The sequence below is a fragment of the Tenrec ecaudatus genome, chromosome 5, assembly GCF_050624435.1.
Source record: "Tenrec ecaudatus isolate mTenEca1 chromosome 5, mTenEca1.hap1, whole genome shotgun sequence".
Lineage (NCBI taxonomy): Eukaryota > Metazoa > Chordata > Mammalia > Afrosoricida > Tenrecidae > Tenrec > Tenrec ecaudatus.
This window is the reverse complement of record NC_134534.1, coordinates 156,299,141-156,318,644: the sequence shown is the minus strand read 5'-3', so window position 1 is coordinate 156,318,644 and position 19,504 is coordinate 156,299,141. Positions and strand designations below refer to the sequence as shown.

The following is a 19,504-nucleotide window of genomic DNA, read 5'->3' as shown; positions in this document are numbered from 1 at the left end:
ATCACAGGAGTCAGAATGCATTTGACAGCAACTAACAATATTAAAGAAACCATCTGGTGACAAGCATCCACTTCTTTTTAAAAACTCAAGTGGAACTAATTTGGACTAGTGTGCTCAAGATCACATGTGAAGTCAAGTGTATGGGTAGAAATAAAAAGTTTATTTCTTCTAGTTCTACGTGTGAAAATAAAATAATGAACTTGTTAGCCAAGGATGATTTGGTACAGCAATTCCCAAACATTTTTGACTCAGAGCATTTTGCACTTAAAAAATCACAATCCATACATATATCGTGTCAAGCACATTTGTACATATGTTACCATTATCTTTTTCAAAACATTTTTTTTCTACTTGTGCCCTTGATATCAGCTCATCCCCCCCCTTCCCTACCCACTCTTAAAATTAGGTTAGCCACTCCCTAAAAATATGTGTGACAGAAGTTGGGGAGAGGAGCCAGCGTGCCATGTTCACACGGAAGCAGACCAGGAAGGAAGAAGAGAAAGTGACAGCCAGCCTGGATCCTATGTTGGCACACCAGGCCTGGAGGATGACATCTCTGTGGGGAGCTGCTGGATTACAGAGGGAACTGGGGCCCACAACAGCTCATGTCATATTATCCCCTTACTGGAGAAGACTGCAACAGAGGGCAATTCTGGGGTCACACGGGAGGGGGGTGTAGTGCAGTCTGAAATCCCCCCTCCCACACAGCGGGGTGAACTAAGGGAACATAACAGATTAGCACTTGGAGCAAAGCAAAGCGACGAAGTCCTCGAAGAGCCCCCCATAAGTACTGCAGGTTGGCAGGGCCAGCTCCCAGAGTTCCCCCTTGACCAGTGGGGAAATAGTCATGAAAGGTCAGCGAACAGACCTGGAATTATGTATATTTTTTCTCTCTGCTTTTCTTCTTTCAATCTTCTGTTTTCTTTTTGTTTGGTCTATGTCATAGATGGTTTGCCTACTTATATACGATAGGCATGGGAGTGGGAAGAAAGGAGGGATGTCAACCAACCCAACAAAAAGTAAACTAAAATCGATTAAGAGAAAGGTGTAGGATGCCTAGTGGGGCTTAATCAAGGGCAACGTAACTGCAAGGAATTAATGCAAACCAAATAAAGGCCGAACATAATAGTGGGACAAGGGGAAAGTAATAGGAAATAGAGGAAAGAACTAGGAGGCAAAGGGCATTTATAGAGGTCTAAATATAGGCATGTACATGCGTAAATATATGTATAAATGATGATGGGGAAATAGCTCAGTGCATATATTTATAGATTTAATATTAAGGTAGCAGATGGACATTGGGTCTCCACTCAAGTACTCCCTCAATGCAAGAACAGGTTGTTCTATTAAACTGGCATTCCATGGTAATCACCTTCCTGACACAATCGCTGAAGACAAAGTGGATGCATAAGCAAATGTGGTGAAGAAAGCTGATGGTACCCAGCTATCAAAAGATATGGAGGTTGGGATTTTAAAGGCTTGAAGATAAACAAGTGGCCATCTAACAGAAGCAACAAAGTCCACATGGAAGAAGCACACCAGCCTGTGTGATCACGAGGTGTAGATGGGATCAGGCATCAGGCATCAAAGAACAAAAAATCATATCATTGTGAATCATATCCTCAGGGGGAGTTCGAGGTGGGGACCCAAAGCCCATCTGTAGGCAACTAGCCATACCCGTACAGAAGGGTCACAGGGAGGACGAAATGAGCAAGTCAGGGTGCAGGGTAGCAATGATGAAACATACAACTTTCCTCTAGTTCCTAAATGGTCCTCCTCCCACTATCATGATCCCAAGTCTACCTTACAAAACCGGCCAGACCAGAGTATGTACACTGGTACAGACAGGAACTGAAAACACAGGAATCCAGGACAGATGAACCCCCAGGACCAGTGGTGAGAGTGGCGATACAGGGAGGGTGGAGGGAAGGTGGTGTAGTAAGAGGGAACTGATTACAAGGATCTACCTATAGGCACCTCCCTGGGGACGGACAACAGAAAAGTGGGTGAAGGGAGACTGAACAGTGTAAGACATGACAGTAATAATAATAATAATAATTTATAAAGTGTTAAAGAGTTTGTGAGGGAGGCGGGGAGGGAGGGGAAAACGAGGAGCTGATACTCAGGGCTCAAGTAGAAAGCAAATGTTTTGAGAATGATGATGGCAAAAAATGTACAAATGTGCTTGACACAATGGATATATAGATAGACTGTGATAAGAGCCCCCAATAAAATGATTAAAAAAACAACAACTTATTTTGGTTTTGATTTGGAAGCTCTTTTTTTTTTAATCCTTTTATCGGGGGCTCTTATATCTCATCACAATCCATACATTCATCCGGTGTGTCAAGCACATTTGCACATATGCTGCCATCATCATTTTCAAAGCATTTTCTTCCCTGATATCAGACCCCCATTTCTTCCCTCTTCCTCTCCTGCCAGCCCTCTCTCAGGAACCCTTGATAAGTTATAGATTATTTTCACATCTCACTTTTTTAATGAACCATTTTCTCAACCATTTCCATAGTTTACTCAGCTTTCAAAATTCAGTTTAAGTTTCATTTCCTTGGTATATTCTTTCTCCAAACAAAATAATACTCTTATTTTTATTCTAAATTATGAATACATTTGCAATTACTAACATGGTTAATTGATGTACTTTTACTTCCTATTATTAGTATTGTTGAAGTAACTTATCATTTCTTTTTTTAACTTATAATTTGAGGTCAAAAGTTTTTTGAGGTCTCCATATCTTCATGATTTTATGTGTACCTTCACAAAAGTGAAAACATAGTAATGGAAAAACACCAAAAGAGAAAATACGTATAATCAATAGAGCCTCCCACTTGTGGTGCTTTTGTTAAAGCACCACTAAGACAGTGCAGTTGAAAATGCCTTTTCTAACAGCTCCATTACCTTTGCCTCAGAAGGTCATTTTACAGAATTATGTCTGCAAACAGTGGTAAATGTGTTCCTTCCAATGCAGAATTAGATTCAGGTTTTACTCCATTTAAAAAATTATTTTCATTTTAAGAGAGTATGTTAAATGTATTTCTTATACAATAAAATATAGTAATGTTTATTGACTAGGAGCTGTAAACTTAATTTTTTTTTAAGGAGCAAGATTTGGAAAGAAATATACTTTTGTCCTAGATGAGTTTTCCAAGTCCAGTTAGTTGTCTCCAAAGCCGACTGTTTATATAAGCACTCTATTATGTAGGCTCTCCAATCTAGAGCAAGGGGAGGGGGGGTGGAGGAGTGGAGGAGAATGAAAAGCAGTGTAAGTCCCACCTTTTGCAGCAAACAGCTGATTTTGTTTTTTCTTTCTAGCCAATGGTGATCAAATGTTTCAGAAAGGAAACCGGATGAGTCATCTTCTGCAGATAAGCTGAAATATTAATAGTCTATCTCCTTCAGGCTTCATGCAGCCAAACAGCATCACTCCTACAGAACTCTTGTTGTTGAAGTAATTCATGGCAAATAAACCTATCACAGCCGTTTGGATGTGAAAGGTTTGGAAACCGATGGACAGTTATGAACAGTACACTTGGATCTTAAGGGTTTTTTCCCCCCTTCTTCCCGACTTCTTAGGCTTAAGGGAATTTTTAGGACAGATGGATTTAAAACCTGCTTGATCTTGGAACATCACAGAACACCTGCTGCAGTAAGTATATCCTCAAAAAAGAGTGATTTGTTTTCCAGATTAAAAAAAATACTTAAAAAACCAAGGAAAACGGTTAGTTTGTATGATTTGTGTGTGTGTGTGCGTGTGTGTGGGGTGGTGGTGGTGGAGTGGAGGGTGGTGATGGTGATGGTGCAGGATTTCAAGTTTATGTAGGGCAGTGAATGTAGAGCACGGATCCTTGGGATTTTTAATGGTAGGTTCTTGTTGAAATGCACATGGGCAGGTGAATTGTGCCCATTCGGTGACACACACATTTAAAAATTTTCCTGTAATGTGGCGAAGCATTAACTATATATAGTGTTGCTTAAACACGGGTGCATGCCACTGACTGGTGCCAGCAGGCGGCGCGGTACCAGTTCAGCGCCACTGAGGTCATTCTCTCGTCCTCTCTCGGTGGCCGCCCGGTTAGGGGGAGGCGCTGCGGTGCCGTGTGTCAGCGAGACGGCGGAGGAGGAGCTCAGCGGGCTCCGAGGGAAGGCGAGCGACTTGTTGTGTGGCGCCCCCTAGCGGGCCTTCCTTCCGCAGTCGACGAGCCTCTCCCAGAGGGGTGGGCTGCGCAGACTAGCGCGGAGGAGCACGGGCGGGGTTAGGATGGAAGCGAAGGGGCGGGACTTCCGGAAGTTCCGGAAGTGAGGGGCGGAGTCGGGGCTGCCGGGTTGCTCGGGGTCGTGTCAGTTGCAGGATTTACCTACCGAGTGTCCTCCACTTTCTGCCGAGTCCCCGGTGTGCTGCGGGCTTCGGGCACCGCTGGGCTGCAGGAAAGCAACCAGGGGCTGGGTACTGCGAAGTAGCCTGGCACGGCAGCAGCTTTGACAGGTGAGTGCAATTCTCCTGAGGCGCCGCAGCCTGGCTTCCGAGCTGGCTTTTCCTGCAGCCCCGTCTCTCGTCCGGTCTTGTGGGCTGCAGCGCCAGCCAGACCGCGGCACACGGACTCACCGATCTTGGGGAAACTGGGGCCGCCATCTTCTCACTCGGAGTGGACCGATGAAGGTGCATGGAACAACCCCCCCGCCCCCCATTTTCTTCTTTCCTCCGGACCCCAGGATAATGCTGCTCCGGGGCACTGCTGTGGCCTAATCCACACTAGTGAGCTTCCTAAGACTGGGCCTTACTCTGTCTGATAGCATTTCCTGCAAGAGATGGCCCTGCTGTTGTCCCCTCAGGAAATGGGGCCGTGCTTCCAGTTTAAACAAGGAGCGACTTCAACCACGCAGGAGAGGTGGGGTCGTGCTTCGTGCAGGATGCTCTTATTTCCTAAGGCACCTCTCTTAAGTTAGGTTTCTGATTCATTGGCTCTTCTAGGAGATTTCCGCCCCGCCCCTCTCATCCCTTACCCGCGTTCCCACTCGGGCTGTGCCCTCCTCTTGCAGTGGGAGCGTGCGCCTTGGATGCCGCAGCGCAGACGGGTGTCCGCTGTGCTGGCTTTGTCGCTGGGGGAGTCTCCGGCTTCCGTTATGGGTTTCTTTGGAGGCTTTTAAAAAACGACCTCGTCCACCCAAAAAAGATTGTAATTCCTGCAACAGAGGGCAATGGGTGAAATGAATTCAGAATAAGGGAATGCTTAAACACAGCAGCGACATTTTAATTTTTCTTTATTTGCCCCCGTAAACTGCCACCACTGTGGGGGGAAGGGAATCAGTTTTAAGGTAGCTATTTACTCGAATAACACAACAGTAACACAATAGTAATATACTTGCCTTTTAAACAAAGTTGCTTAAATAAACCTTTTCAATTTATGGGCGACCGATCTTATGGGTTAATCAGCTTCGCAGAGGTTTTATATTCTAACTCAAACTTCAGCATTCCTTATACGTGAGCAGGTCACCTGAAGCTGATGTTGTATTCAAAGCCAAACCTACTTACATGACCACATTGTAGTGTTTTTGAGACTAAACCTTATGGGAGCAGGTAGCCTCATCATTCTCCTGCAGAGCAGCAGGTGGGTTTGAACTGCCAAAATTACTGTAAGCAGTCCAATACCACTCGATGCCTTGATTCTGTTAGAGGAGGATGCTAATTGTTTGGAATTTTCATTTACTTAAGTGCAAGTGGTCGCCTTTAAATCTGATATGTTGACCTAAAAATTGTCTTTCACACAGCACTGAAAATATTCCCGAAATTGGTTACTACTAAATAAATAAGATACAGTCTGTAGAGTTCAGTGCTATTTATGTTCCTCCAGGATCTTCTGTACTTATCAAATTTTAGTCCTTCCAAATCCCAACCATGAGCACAGTATATGAGCTGACCAAAGCAGAATAGCTAGACTTCTGAATATTGCCTTTATTAATACAACCCTTGAGAGACAAGAGTGGTATAGCTTTATTTAATAACAGCAATGTAACCTTTGGCAAGGAACTTAAGACCTTCATTTCCCATCTTCTAAAATACACTTTTTACTAATTTCCTTTTATCATTGACAAGAACATGCCAACCCTTCTTGCAAAGTACTGGACAGAGACCATATTTAGTCAATACATGCTTCCTTCCTCTTTTCAATGTCTCTTAGTTCTTTTTTGGGGAAGCTATGTGAAAACTGTTCACTTATTTTATATCTGCTCTGAGCTACAACCCTTACCTCTACCACTCTGAATTATTCTGCCCCTGAGTTATTTTTTTTCCCCTTGAGTTATTTAAGGACAAGATTTACATTTACTTCTATTAAATTTCATCCTTGGTTTAAACTGGTTCTTTTTCCTATTGGGAGCTTAAAAAAAAGCTTGATTGCTATTTATCCTTTAGTGATTTCTTCCAGTTCCATGTCACACATAGTGCTGATAAGCAATTATTCCATGCATGCCTGGATTTGAAACCACGAGAAAGCATTTTAAACAGGTAAGGTTGCTGGCAGATTTCTGAGGTTGTTTTAGAGATCATTCTCTCTTTGGATACTGCTCAACAAAGAGTCTCATTTGGTGTTTCAGCCTGGTGTTCACCTGACAGTGCTGTTACCATTAAACATTATGAAGAACTAATGTGAACTTCCTCTGTAAAATCATTGCCCATTTTTCTTTTAATAGCACATGATTAATATTCATGAAATTGACAATCACATTTTTTCTCTCGCTGAAAAGTGTTTTAAAATCTCACAGGATATGAAAGAGGGAGTAATAGTTTACATTTGCTTGTTTCCAGTGAAAACACAAATTCATAATTCATTGTATTATTTTTTTCTCACTTCATTTTTTTCATATATCTTTTTTATTTTGTGGTTGAGAATACACACAGCAGCACGTACACCAGTTCAATATTTTCCCCATGTACAATTTAACCCGCCCTCTCACCTCCATCCAGCTCATGATGACTCATAGCTGACTCCCTGTGGGTTTTGGAGACTATAATTGTGAGCGGGACTAGAAAGCCCAGTCTTTCTTCTGAGGAGCTGCTGGTGGATTCCAAGTGGCAACCATGCCAGTCGCAGCCCAATGCATAACCACTACCACCAGGACTCCTCACGCACAATTTAGTGACATTCATTCCTTTCGTTGAGTAGTGTGACCATTTTCACCTTGAACATAAACTCATTGCCCTCCAAAGTTCTTACTTAATCTTGTGACTTGCTCTTGTCAATTTGATGCCTTGTAGATAATTCAAGGCACATAGATCTTTTTTCCCCTATGTAACTAAATCTGTTGTTCAGTTCAGAGACTACTTCAGGTGGCGTTTTTTGGTTTACAGTTTAAAGATTATCTTAGGGTAGTAGTTGTAGGGGTTCATTTACTCTCTATGGCTCCAAAATTTGAAACTCTGTTCAGTATTTTCTCTGGTTTGATCAGGAGTCTTTTGGTGGAATTTTTCATCAAATGATCAGCAATTATCATCCCGTCCTTTGGGCCTCATGACAAAGGAGGTAGTTGTTCACAAGCATAAAGCAAGGCTGAACGTGTTTTCCGTGCATTTAGCCTGGGAAATGCTGACAGCGTTCGTCCTCTGGCTTTCTGGTCTATGCTGTTTCACGCTTCATTCTAATACCGTCCCTGCTTGAATGGCCTCGTACAGTTTTCTGTTTAGCTCCTTTACTTCATTTCTTCCATTTGCTAGAACTCTACGTTGAATGCAGGACTCTATTAAAGGACAAATTCCTCAGTCTCCTCTGACACCCAGTTTGATCTTTTCTTTCTTTTCTACTCCCCAGTTCCCTGTAAAATTTGCTTTATCCATGGACTGTTAGCTACTTAAGTGATCACTGTACTTATTTACTGACCATTTTTGACATATAACTCATGCACCATACAATTCAAGGGTTTAGTAGAAAGACTTGTGCAAGCGTCACAGTTTCAGAACGTCTAGTCATTCTTCTATCTATTATTATTAGCTCCCTGTTTTTCCCAACTTCCTTGCCGTAAACCTGATTTTCCCAACCTTTTTTGCCACAAACCTAACTGTTAACCTAGTTACTATCCATAGATTTACCTATCCTCGATTTCACATTCAGAAATCATACAAAAAAAAGCTCCAAACAACATTAACGACAAAATAAAACACTGAAAAATCTCAATCTAAAGAGAGCAGAAAATAATAAAAACTTTGAACAAATAGAAAATAGGTCAAATGGGAAAACAAATGGTAAGTTGTTAAATTTTAACTGAACCATATCTGCAGTAAGAACTCTAGTGGTGTAGTAGAACATGCTCTAGACCTGCAACCGAAAGGTCAGCGTCAGACCCACCAGATGCTGACAAGGCAGCTCCTGCAAAGATTCACAGCCCCACAAAACCTAAGAGGAGCAACTCAGCTCTGCCCTCGAGGGTCCTTGTGAGTCAGAACTTACTCAGTGGCTTCAAGTTTGAGCTTTATATCTGTTGCGGTTCACTTTCTAATGCACTCTCTGAGAGCAATACGATTCACATCCATGGTCAAAGGTCCACGGGAATTCAATGGAGGCTTAACCCACGTGGGGATTCTGCAAATGGATTTAGGGCTTTCGCTGTCATCCATGGCCTTCTGCAAACTGGGTGCTTAGAATTTAAGTTGTAATACAATTCCCTCCTCTGATCTTATTATTATTATTTTTTTATTTACAGTCCTTGAATCACGTGGGCTGGCATGCCTGCCCCCTTCATGCAGACTCATCTGACACATCACTTAGATGACTGCTTGTTTTCATACAAACCTTTAAGACCCCAGACACTTATTCCTTCTGATAGCCAGCCACTACTTTTATACTTTTTAAATGACTTTTAAAATTTTATTTATTATATTCTTTTTTAAAAAATTTATGATATTCTTAATGCTATTCCACAACTTGTCAAGATGCATTTAATTTTAAATGCATCAAATCTGGTTTTAGATGTTTCTAAGTTCAGATTGGATAGTCTCAAGGTTATATTTTGGATCTAGTGGACTTGTTCTAATTTATATTCAATCTGAACTTAACATATGAGCCTCTGGCCTTGTTTTTGCTGATGATACTGAACGTCTCTATCATCTCTTCCCACAGATGTAGTCAGTTTGATTCCTGTTTATTCCATCTGGCCAGATCTACATATATAAACTGCCGTTTACATTGTTAAAAAAAGTACTTGCAATGAAGAGGTCATTAGTCTTGCAAAATTCTTTCATTGATGTTTAGCTTCGTTCCTATCTCCAAGACCATCTTTTCTAACTTCTTTGTTTCTACCTTTTACATTCCAATCACCAGTCATTACCAATACATCATTATGACATGTTTGATAAATCCTAGACTGAAAATGTTCACAAGATTCTTCGATTTCTTCGCACAGCTGTATTTTTTTGGTCTAAATTTGAATAGTTGCATTAACTGGACTTTCTTCTAGGCATACAGGTATTACCCTATCACAGATAACATTTTATTCAAAGTAGACCTTTGGAAGGACGAATGTGACGCCATTCCTTTTGAATCTATTATTCCTGACATAGTGAACAATTTGCTTGTCTGATTCAAAATGGCCAACGTCTGTTCATTTCATCTCACTAATGCCTATGAGAGGAGCCCTAGTGGTGCTGTTGGATAATCATTAGACTGTATAGCCCAGGGTGATGTTCCATGCCATTGAGTTGGTTCTGACCCATAGCAACCCCATATACAACTGAAGAGAACACTGCCCGGTCCTGGGTCACCCTCATTGTTTCTATGTGTGAGCCCATTGTTGCAGCCACCATGTCAATCCATCTCATCAAAGGCCTTCCTCTCTTTTGCTGCCCCTCTACTTTACTAAGTATGATACCCTTCTCCAGAGCCTAGTCTCTCCTGACAACATGTGCGAAGTACGTCACACGAAGTCTCATCATCCTTGTCTGTAAGGAGCACTCTGGCTGTACTTAATTCACTGCAGAATTATTTGTCCTTTTGGCAGCCCATGGTACATTCAATATTCTTTACCAGCACCACAATTCAAACACATCAATTCTCATTCGGTCTTCTTTATTCAATGCTCAACTTTCACATACATATGAGGCAATTGAGAATATTGTAACTTGGTTCAGGATCACTTTGGTTCTCTAAAAGTAACGCCCTTGCTTTTCAGTCCACTAAAGAGGTCTTGAGCAGCAGATTTACCCAAGGTAATTCATCTTTTGATCTCTGGACTGCTACTCTTGACATACCCACTCAAGGTAGGTGGTTCAAACCTACCAGCTGCTACACAGGAAAAAGCTGAGGCCCACATAAGAATTTATAGCTTTGGAAACTAGATATGGTTGCCAATAACCAGAAATGATTCAATGGCAGTGGGTTTAATACCTAGGGTATTGATGTTATGATTTCCATTTTATTTCTGATGGCTACGGATTTTCTTAGATTTCACATTCTGATTATTAATAGATGTTTGCAGCTGTTTCTCCCAGTTTGAGTTGTACCCCATCAGAAAATGAACATCTGAAAGCTTCGCTTTATGGGTATCATTAAGGATGGTTCCCTTCCTCAGTTGTATTTTAAATGTCTTCCAACCTGAGGGGGCTCATCTTCTGGCATTATATCATCTTCTGGCAATATATTGACCTCTGGCCTTGGACACGTCCCTTTGCTCTGTCCTATGGTCTGTATGCCACAACCTTGGTGCCTTTGCTCTTGGCCTCTGCCAATTCAGACAGAGCCTGGAGCATGCTCCACTTCCAGTAGTCCTGGAATTTTTCTCTGTGCTTCTGAGATGACTTAATGGAGCTGTGCTTTTTGTCTTTCTCTAGACCAGACTCCAAGCAAACAAAGCTGTGACTTGGTCCACACCCTTTACTACAGCCAAGACTCAATCCCACCTTAATCCTGCTCATTAGCATAGCAGAGAACTCCCTGCAAAATGGGATCATAGTCCAGCATTTGTAATACATCACACAAAGAATTATTTCTAGAAGGGCCATATTAATTGGCTGCATTTCACGCATGCATGCCACTGGTTGCTCTTCTTTCTTGGTAGCCTTGAGATTCTTTCTGTTCCTATTTACCACTCTACAAAAGGAACAAAAAGAACACAAAGAAGATACAGACACATTTTGATAAATATAACCGATGTCATTGTGGTTGTTAGGTTTTGTGGCAACTTGAGAACCAGGATTTGCCCATGATGTCATCTGACATGATGCGGTCAAGTCCAGTGGGATCGTCTGGGAAGCAGTTAATCTGGTCATCATCTTGAAGGGAATGGAGGGGGTCCTGTTTCTGCTTCCATCTACTTTTAGTGTCGACTGGCAGTGTGCCGGAAGCTCGCTCACTTCCACTGCTGCATCTGGATCTTGCATCTGATTCATTGACCTCGTGTGCTCCTGCCCATCCCAGGAGCCATCAGCGGACTGCCCACCTTGGATTTACTTTAGCTCTGCATTCTCCAGCCTGTGGTCATCCTGTGTCATTTTCCTGCTTCCTGCTTCCTGTCAGTCCCTGCAGCTACGGGAGTCAGAAGCCTTCAACTTTCATCTGACCCACGGACTTGACTTGGACTGGACTTGCCCACTTCTACAACTGTGTGAGCCATTTCTTGATGTAAATCTCTGTACACACACACACACACACACACAATTCAGCCTAATGCAGTCACTGAATAATTAGTGTGGACATTGTCAAAACTTTCACCAGAAACAAAAACTAGATGCAATTTTGACAACAACCTTTATGAAGTTACTAATTTATCTAATCATTGAAAGAAGGAATTATATTCACTTTCATTTTTGTGAAGGATATAAATTGTGGAAAGATTCCATTAAGTCAGTGTTAGTTATTGATGTATATTTTATTTAGTTCAACTGTGTTCAAATTAGCAGACATTTGAATTTAACAAATCCTATTGTTAAATACAAACAAATAGGCAAACAAATTCTATTCTTAAATTGTCAAATACATATTAACATAATCTTTTTGTCTATATAAAATTATACCAATTACATGTTCTGCCATTGTAAGTTTTCTTTGATGTCATTAGTCATTTCCATGACTTAAAGGTCCAGTTTTTCTAAATGGAATTTCCTCTCAAAGTTTTGCTTCTTTGATTCTTTTTCAGTTGCTCATAATTTTTGTGTGACCCATTTCAGGAATTGCCAATTTTATTATAGGCTTATTATTACCAAAAATATTCTTTATGGACTTATGAAACAAAACAAAAAACTTAAAAATATAACAGTTGGCATAGAGTCGATTCTGATTCCTGGCAATCCTCTCTGTCAATAGAACTGTGTTCTACAAGGTTTCAGTGGCTTTTAGTCTACCACCAGGCCTTTCTCTGAGGTGCATCTGGGTGGATTTGAACCTCTAACCTTACAGTTAGCAGCTGAGTGCTTTAACCATTTGCAGCACTCCAACACTAAAACCACACTCATTGCCATTGAGTCGAGTCCAGCTCATAGTGACCTTGTAGGACAGAATATAACTGCCCTGTGGGTTTCTGAGACTGTTGTTCCTATTTTTTAACCAAGGACTGGCTGGTGGCCTTGAATTGCTGATCTTGCGGATTTTCAGCCCAGTGAGTAACCCCGGGCTCCTCCTCACAACACTCGCGACTCCAGAACAAGGCTTGCACGTGTGTACTTTGAAGCACACGTATGATCTCTAATCTTGCAGTGAAGCACAGAAAAAACACACGCAACGTTAAAACAAAGACACAGTTCAGAAAGGTGGAGAGAAGAAAGTAGGCCTGAGAAATGATATACAGGGAGGTCCCTGGGTTTAATATTTGCCTCATAATCATATATTCAGATGTGGTGCTGAAAAAGCCAGCAACCCTGAAACACTAAAGAGCTTGGCTATACCCCTGAGAAGTTAGCTCTTTCTAGTTAAGATACCACGAGAGAACATCCTAGATAGAGAGCTTTCAGACAGTACTGTTCACCCACAGCCAACCATCTTAAAACCGCGGCCCCTTCCATCAGCCTCGTGAATAAAGCCCTCACCGGGAACGTAGACATCACCCGGGAAGGCTGTAAAGAGGCGCGCCTCTGCCGGGAGAGTTGTGTCCAAGCTGAGTAAAATAATGACTGAAAAGTCCTACATTTGGCAAATGATACAAACCAACAAGTTCAAGAAGCCGAGCAAATCTCAAATACGATAAGTCCACACATCACAGTCAAGCATCTGAAAACTAAAGAAAAAGATAAAATCCTGAAAACTGAGAGTCAACACCTTACTTAGAGAAGAAAAACACTGAATATTAGTGGATTTCTTATCAGAAACCTTGGAGGCCAGAAGGAAGAAGCACTACGATGTTCAAGTGCTGAAGGAAGAGAAATGTCCACTCAGAATTCCGTATCAAGAGAATATACACGCACTTCGGATTTGTCACCAGAAGACCCACCCTAAAATAATTGCTGAAGGACTCTGGGAAGGAAGAAAGAGCAATGGAAAAAAGAAAAACAATGGTAACTATGAGGGAGCTTTAAGATATTTGTGGAAAAATTCCATTATCTTTGAGCTCTATTTTTCCATGAATTTTTTGAAGCGTTGTCATACAATAGACATTTTTCTCTATTGTATTTGGAAATTGAAGCAAAAATCATAATTGATGTGGATCTAATGTGGTGTTTCTCAGTGTATCTATAGGAAATGTTTAAGAGAACTACATTCTAAATGGCACAGAATGAAAAGGAAGGTTAAGTTTCTTTTTTAAAATTTTATTTTTAATTACCATAAATAATCACTTTTATTTACTTCATTTGAACTGATAAATTGTTGATTTCAAGTACAGTGATAAGGGTTGAATATATAGTAAATTTTCAGACAGTCACTAAAAAGTTAAGTAAAAAGCAAAACCAAGCCCAAATTCTATTATGCGCTACCCGAACCCACTGACAATGAATTGAAGCTGACTCGTAGTTGCCCTATGTAGGGTTCCGAAGGCTTTCAGTCTTTAGGGGAGCAGTCACATCTTTTTCTCTTGGAGTGGTTTTGGATTTGAACCACTGACCGAAATCGTGCTGGAGCGGAGCTTTCCTAGTACACATTTTTCCTGGTTGGTGAGGGTGGAGCAACTCGCTCTGAGTTAGTGCACCCAATGGTGTTGCCTGGTTCTCTCTGGTCACAGTGGATTTTTTCATGAAAGTTTTCTTGGAACCTCATTATTTTGTGATGGCCTATTTAAGAGAACAGCGTGCGGTTGTGAAGTTTTGTTTCCTTCTTGGGAAAAATACCACAGAAACTGTTGTGAAGCTGAACACACCTTACAAGTACAGCGCTGTGGGGTAAACTTAAGTGTACGATTGGTTTTCTTCTTTCACAATAGGTAAAATGCCCATTAATGATAAAAATAATGTTTTTTTGGGGGGGTGATGGCTTTTAAAATTGACTGGGGAATTATGGCACAAATCTTAATTATACATTACAAGTGGGTAATTTGTATTGTATGTCAATTATATCTCAGTAGATGTTTCTGAAAAACCACATAAAGCGTACGTACCATATGACCCAGAATTTCTCTATTGGGAATTCATTTCAAAGAAAGAAAAATTTAGATTTATACAAAAAACTATATTATTTTTCAGAACAGCTTTGGCAAAAACTGATGAATAAAAAATTTTAAAATAATAAATAGTTAAACAGTGGCTCATTCATATTGTGGACTACTACACAGCAAGAAAGAAGTAACAACTATCAAACCGGAACAACATAAAAAACCAAAACCTTGAGAAGCGCACATACACTAGATCTCATTTATGTAACATGACAGTGAACAAAGATTGGCTGCTAGGAGTTAGGGATGGCCCTGTGGTGGGAGGATTTTTTTGACTATTGTAGACTGACAGTTTAATCTTTAATGAGAACTTTGTAACTAACATAAAGCTGTTTGGGGAGCAAGTGACAAGAAGGTTTTATGGGTGAATCAGTTTTTCCCACAGTGTGCTAAAAGTCTAAACTTTCAAGTTTCTGACAATATTGTTAGGCCTTGCCTTGCTTTAAAAAGAATTCGTAACAAGATTTATGTGTGCTATGATGTCTAAGGGTCTATGCTAAAAAGGAAATTCATATAGCAGTATGGTACTATTTTCAAAAAGGGACACAGCTGTCTTTTTATATTCAGGTTAAATCCATTGATTTCTCTATTTTTATTTGAGACTTAAACATAATGGTAATGTATAGAACATTTGAAAGTGGTTGAAGATATTTTCTCATGTGAAAAAGAAATATTTCCAGCCTTGGTATTTAGAACCTTAATAAGAATGGTTCATTAGAATGTTTAATAAACCAAGTAGGAAAGAAGCTTTTTTATCATGGTACTGATAACCTTTATGAAAGACAGTCTAGTTTTGTTGTGCACATATAGCCGATCTCAATTCACATGTGGTCCTATATAGCTGGATGATTTCGTCTTCTTTTTGAACACATGAACTTTGTTTAAAAAGAAAAGGGAGGATTGAGTGTAATTTTATAATAAAGTATGAATGTATTATGATATGAATAAAAATTTCAAATAGTGATAGAAATCAGCATCGGGTAACTTTTAAGTAGTTAATGAGGAAGATGTGATAAACTTGGAACAAGGTTTAGTTCTGGGAAATAGGTGAATTATGCATTCACCTAATAAGCAGTTTTAATTGCTGCTTGGAATTTGAACATGTACATGCTTTACAATGGTTTAAAAAGTCAGCATATTTTCCCATTGTGTTGATCTTTTTATTTAGCTAGTAAAAGCATCCCCCTAGTATTGGAACTTAGACCTACTTTTTCTCTCTAAAAGTACATTTTGCACATTGGTTTCTTAGAGGTCAGGGGTACATTCTGTTTTGCCTTTCCCAGTAGTTGGTGGGATGGCGTTTTGTTACAGTGAAAGACAGTGCTACCTTTTCTGGCAGGTAGATGGGCATAATTAAAATTGATGAGTTGCCATTGACTTGATAACCGTGAGTTTGGTTTTTATCTTTGAGAGTCATTGAGCTGTTCTTTGGAAACACAGGGAAAAAAGACATCCTGATTTTGGAAAAGTATTATTTCTAGTTCTGTCATTGTCACCTAAGATGGCAGTTTTACATTTATAATGGGAATAATGATGCTTGCCACCTCAAAATTGTTTTATTGGAAAATTGAGTTAAATGCACTTAGTGTCTGACACATAAGCTTTGAATATATTTTCAAAATTGTCCTTTCTCAGCTTTTTTGTACTTGTCATTGACAAGTAAATTGTCATCCACCCCCCCCCCCCCCCCCCCCCCGCCAATCCATTCCTACAATTTGAATGTTAGGCGAATGGTTTGAGACTTTAAATATGGATATTGTCAGTGATAACTCATTCACTGCTCCTTGAAGTTAATGCTAATATAAGAAATCATGAAAGTTATCAAAGTTCATTTAAATTTGGGAGGCACTCCTATATATAATAATCTAAATTATGGATGAAGATACAAAGGGGCTTGAAAAAGGCCTCCTTTTTCATGAAAAAATTCCATTTTAATTCCAATTTTCCACAAACTTTTAAAAACTCTTGTATTTAGTGGTAGCTTTTCTTCCCTCCTCTCATTACAGTAACAATATACTCATTACAATAACAATACAGATTCATTGAAAAATATAAAAGCCATCCCTACTTTTATTAGTAACCTATGATAGTTGATAGCCACATTTTTAAACTTCTTTGTGTGTACATGTATACAGTATATGCATACATGCATTTTCTGGGTATTTATAAAAAATTTAAAAACAGTATTACACTATGCATATTACAAAGGGGCTTCAAAATGTGGTTGGAAACTATATTTCAATTCCCGTTTTCCGTGGATATTTTGAAGCCTGTTTGTGTCTTATAATTTGCTTCTAATTTTTTTCATCTAAAAATTCTGTTGAAATGTACTTTGTCTAAAATGGCTGCATGCTATTATAATGTTTAACTGTTTCTAGATTCTTGACATCGTAATAATAGAATGATAGACATTCTTATTCATATTTTTGCCTGTAGTTACATATTGGATCTAGTTAATTAAAATGACTTTCCTTCTTTCTTATTTCTACTTGCTGCTTTTATCTCGATAGTTTCCATGTTGCTCGAGCAGCCTAAGAGCTGATTAGAATTCTCTAATTGGACTAACATATTGGTGCAAAAGCAATCTTTTTAAAACTCAAACTTGATGATGTCATTCTATTTGAAAAGGTTTATTGGCATTATTGATATCTTAGAGTAAAATCGAATGTTATATTGTGTACCATGCTACAATTCTTCCTGCTATTTTATTGATACTTTATACCCTGTTGATAATGATTATCATGAGTTTTACCAAATAAGCCACAATTTCTTACCCCAACTCTTCCATAAGATTTTATGGCCTAGATTGCTCTCTGAAGGTCTGCCTATCAAACTCTGATCTTCAGGTGCCAGCTCAAGTGTTTTCTCCTTGGATACCGTCCTGAACCTCCACAGGCAGGTTAGATAATCTCTGTGTCTTTACCTCTAGTATGTACTTGTCATCATGTTTAGTACCTGTTTGTTCAGAGAATAACATTTGGAGGAAACAACTGTGTTGCTTTTAGGGTGACTCACCATCCTAGTTTGCCTGGATTCCCACAATATGGGATTTTTAGTGGAAAAACCAGGATGTTGTTGAGCAGATTCTGACAGCTAACGACCTTTTAGAACAGAGTGAACTGGCCTCATTGGGTTTCTTAGACGGTGATCTTCATAGCGAGGTCTTTTCCCCACCAGAGCTGCGGTGTGTGCTGCTCACTGAGCTTTCAGTGATCAGCCGAGCACGGGACCGTGTGCGATGGGGTTACTTACAATCAGCCAGGAAAGGACTGGCAGACCAGGATAAATTGTACCCCCTTCCCATCCTTGTCTTTGTTTTCTTGGAGCTTAGTCAGGACTTGAGTATATAGCTATTAAGTAAATTAGCTGTTTTTTGATACCAAATAAGTAAACCATTAAAATGACTATTAGATTTATTTCAAGTTTCAAATGGCCTAATGAGAACATGCATTTGTCTCTTTTCTTTCTTTTTGTCTCTTTTCCTTCTTGATACATTATTAAAATAGTCTCTAGGGACTAAAATATGAATAGTTTATAAATAATTGCAATGAAGATGGGCGAAGGAAATTTTAATACTTGTGGAAGGTGGGAGGGGCGGAGCCACCATGATGAAACCGAGCAGGGGCATTCACTGTCTCAGAGATGCACAGGGCGAGAGGGTTCCATGAGCCAGTCTGCCGCAGAATCCATGAGCGGTCTTCTGTGTGTGCACCTGTGTATGAATGAGTTTGGGAAGGTTCTTGAACCAAAATCAAAACGGCGAGGGGTGCGGGGAACTCTGCTGAGTAGAAATTCATTGAACTGACTATGGAGAACGTCTTTGACTTTCTAGAGTAATCTCTTAAATTCTGGATTTTACAGGTTTTCCTGCTTTCATGGCACATTTCCTGCTTTCTCTCTCAAAGCCAATTTCCAATCAACAGGTCCTGCCAATAGAGCCTTACCCGGAGCAGAGTTTTCCAGGCAACAGGCCCTACACTGCTTTCGGTTGTCACAGCAATGAATGTGGCCAGATAAGCAAAGCTCACCAGATAGTTTAGGAAAGTCTACGTGAAAAAGAGGGACCAAACTAAACAGGAAAGGCATGCTGGAGGAAATAGATAACTTTAGGAACAAAAGAAACTTTGAAAAAGTAATCATTATCAGTGAGGTTTGGGAAGGCACTGTAACCATAAAAAAGGAAGGCTATTATGAGAAAGGATTTCTTGGAAATTCTTAGTAAATTGACAGTATTTACCGCTTACCCCGACACATCCCAAAGAAATGAAGATAGACAGCATATACAGTGACCTTAATGTAAGATTAAAAAAATAGAAAAGGGAATTTATGCCCCCCCTAAAGAAGGTTAAACTAACAAGTCTTAGTACTACAATAAGAGAATATGTCCTAAGGGAAGACATTTTCAAATGTGTACTGTAAAAATTTCCCAGAACTGATAGGAGACCTGGGCTTTTCAGACTGAAGGATAGATAATATTGAAAATGGATAAATCAACAATTTGTGGATTTGGATAATAACTTCTAAAACTATCCGCAAACGATCGCTACCAATGCATGGGCTGTTGAGCACTTGAAAAGCTGCAGGTCTGCATCGACCCTGGATCTTGAATACTGAATACAAAAACAACATAAACTATTTCATGGAGTTCTTATGTTGGTTTAGGTTAAAATGATCATGTTTTGGACATATTTAGTTGTCATTAAATTAATTTTGCCTGTTTTCACTTTTTTATGTGGTTACTAAATTTAAATTAAATATGTGACTTGCATTGCATTTCTCTTGGACTGCACTGCTTTAGGATCTAGTCTGGAGTACACCGTTAAAATCTACCCTTTGGCAGTAGGCTGAGCATGGAAAAAGTTAGGTTGTGGGATAGGTTTTTTTTTTTAAATCTTTCTTTAAGCTGTTTGATTTTTAACATATGTCCATG

At 39.8% G+C, this 19,504-nt stretch overlaps 1 protein-coding gene across 2 annotated transcripts in view; it reads left to right on the top strand.

Moving 5' to 3' along the window:
- The first annotated feature begins 3,492 nt into the window (after positions 1–3,492).
- Positions 3,493–19,504, top strand: part of WDR37 (WD repeat domain 37) — an 87,433-nt gene continuing 71,421 nt past the window's right edge. The window contains exon 1 of one of the 2 annotated variants that reach the window (XM_075550134.1): positions 3,493–3,664. The gene's annotated coding sequence lies outside the window, so the exon portion shown is untranslated. Of the gene's footprint in view, positions 3,665–4,324; positions 4,502–19,504 lie in introns of those variants that run through there. The other variant, XM_075550133.1, reaches the window with a different exon arrangement.